General features: G+C 40.6%; 1 non-coding gene across 1 annotated transcript; it reads right to left on the reverse strand.

Moving 5' to 3' along the window:
- Positions 1–763: 763 nt before the first annotated feature.
- On the reverse strand, positions 764–895 carry LOC124521464 (small nucleolar RNA SNORA72). Its single transcript, XR_006964545.1, has one exon. It is a non-coding gene; the product is annotated as a small nucleolar RNA SNORA72 (small nucleolar RNA).
- Between the last annotated feature and the right edge of the window lie 1,733 nt (positions 896–2,628).

Here is a 2,628-nt window from a genome sequence, read left to right on the forward strand (position 1 = left end):
CTCTTGGGCGCAGGTCTCAAGGGTTGGGGTGCCCAATGTGTGACACAAACCCCTCTCTCCTCAGGGAGAGGCTTTAGAAGTGAGATCCCTCCAATTATGTGTCACAGAGCCAGGGGTAGGGTTTTGCCAGAGACAGTGTCTCTGCCTCTCCTACCCAATCTAGATGCAGTCGTTTTATCACTTGTGGAGAAAGCTGTTCAGTTAGTTTTCAGTTCTTTTTCAGCAGGAATGATTCCATATGTAGTTGTAGATTTGGTGTGTCCGTAGGAGGAGATGAATTCAGGATCTTTCTACACCGCCATCTTGGACAATCCCATAATTTGTAAAGTTTTGTTTGTTTGTTTAGAAAATAAAACTCAGGGGCGCCTGGGTGGCGCAGTCGGTTAAGCGTCCGACTTCAGCCAGGTCACGATCTCGCGGTCCGTGAGTTCGAGCCCCGCGTCAGGCTCTGGGCTGATGGCTCAGAGCCTGGAGCCTGCTTCCGATTCTGTGTCTCCCTCTCTCTCTGCCCCTCCCCCATTCATGCTGTGTCTCTCTCTGTCCCCAAAATAAATAAACATTAAAAAAAAAATTAAAAAAAAAAAAGAAAATAAAACTCAATAGTTTTATAATTCACTCAGTGGCAACTGATAATCATCAAATTAGCAATGGTTATCTTCCAATGGTTATCTTACACTAGCTGTGCTGTCATTTCTCTAGGATGAGCAGATACTCTGAGTCACAGGCATTTCCCATATAAGGTGCATCATATAAATCAGACTTGGTTTGTCACCAGCATTTATAAAACCAGGCCTAGGGAAAGAACTAGGTCTGGGGACACATACCTGGTCTTAATATACTGAACGTTTAGCCTGCCCTGATCATTACAAAATCAGAACAGTAAGAATATTCCCAGTACAAATTATTTTTCATGGACAAGTCAGTAGAAAAAAAATGGGCAAATGACTTAACTAGATACTTATCAAAAGAGGAATAAAATAAAATCAAAGCTAAAAAAAAAAAGAGGAACCCTAAATGACCAATAAACATACAAAAAGATACCTCACCTTATTTGTGATCAGGGAAATTATATTAATCTGCCCTGAGGGACCACTAGATCACCATCCAGTTGTCTAAAGTATAAAGGTCTGACAATACCAAGTAGTGCTAAGAATGTGGAGTGACCAAAACCCTTATACACCTGCTGATGGATATAAAAATTAGTAAAAGGCACTTTAGTAAACAATTTGACATTTAGAACAAATTGATGTTATGCATGTCCCATAACTTAGCAATTTTATTCCAAGGTATCTATCCTCCAAGAAGCAAGCCTGTGTGCACAGAATATAAGTACAAGAATGTCCCACAGCAGGACTCTTTGGTAATCCGTGGAAGCAACTCAAATACTTGTCATCCATCCTAAATATATTAAATAGTCAATAGACAGAAGCAAAAACTAATGCTACACTCAGAAATATACAAATATCTTTAAAATATAATAAAGAAAAGAGGAAAACAGTCACAAGTAATACTTTTGTGCCGCCTTTTACAGATAGGTCAAAAAGAGGCAAATTAAACTACCCTGGTTAGTGATCCATACTAAAGAGAAAACCATAAAGCAAAGCAAGAAAGTGATGATTATTTGGGTCAGAGCAGCGGTTGCCTTGTTGGGGAGGTAGTGAGCTATAGTCACTTAAGAGTTCACTGGGACCTTTTGTGGTGCTGGAAAAGATCTGTTTTCTTGATCTAAGAGGTGACCCCATGGTGTTTGCTTTATGTTCAGTCACTAAACTATGTGTATGATTTTATTTTTCTTTGTGTGTATTAAATTTCATCATATATCAATGACTTATTGAGCCATGGGGGAAAATAAGCTTGCACATAGAGAAAAATGAGCATGAAGTCATTGCACCCAGGAACTATCTGACTCGTGAACGAGTCAGTCAGGAAAGGGGCTTCCTCCTTCAGCAAGTTAATTCATTAAAGTAGCTGAGGGGGTGTAGTCATTGTTGGCAACAGGGGTTTTTTTCTTGAAGGTAGACATGATCAGGAGAGCACAAAAATTCTAGGAAACTAAAATAAAGAAGAAATTTCCAACAGAGCAACATTAAAGGGGATAGTATGAAGCTGTTCATGCTTCCCTGGCACCTTTTCCCAACAAGACCTCAGACAGGAGGTGGGAACACTCAGCAGAGGTAAGAAAAGCTCCTGTCCAAAGGTTGGGATGGTGACTTAATCAAGACATGCACGAATGGAAAGGAAAGGGTCCATCTCCCACACCTGCTAATCTCCAAATGTGTCTTAGATTTGCTTTTCCAGGATCAGGTATAGGAGGAGGCTCAGAAGTATTTAGAAAATGTTAGGCTCATACTTTCCATATTTCCAAATGCATGATTAATAAACTTAAAATATATGGAGGACAGAGTTCTGAACTGAGAATCAAGAGAGCTGAAAATTTTATGCCAGCACAGCTCGCAGATTGAGTCTTCCCTTTGTACAAGCCCATTCACCCATTCAAGCCTTGTTTCCTCCATCTCTAAAAGAATGGGAAGGTGCCAACTGAGTCTATGCTTTGTCTATGGCAGCAGATGGTCAGGATAAGGCCTCCATTGTATGGGCAGGAAGTATATGCCCCATGCAGGGACCTGG

The sequence above is a fragment of the Lynx rufus genome, unplaced genomic scaffold, assembly GCF_022079265.1.
Source record: "Lynx rufus isolate CCGP_SWC_20201006 ecotype Redwood Valley unplaced genomic scaffold, mLynRuf1.p SCAF_3, whole genome shotgun sequence".
NCBI lineage: Eukaryota > Metazoa > Chordata > Mammalia > Carnivora > Felidae > Lynx > Lynx rufus.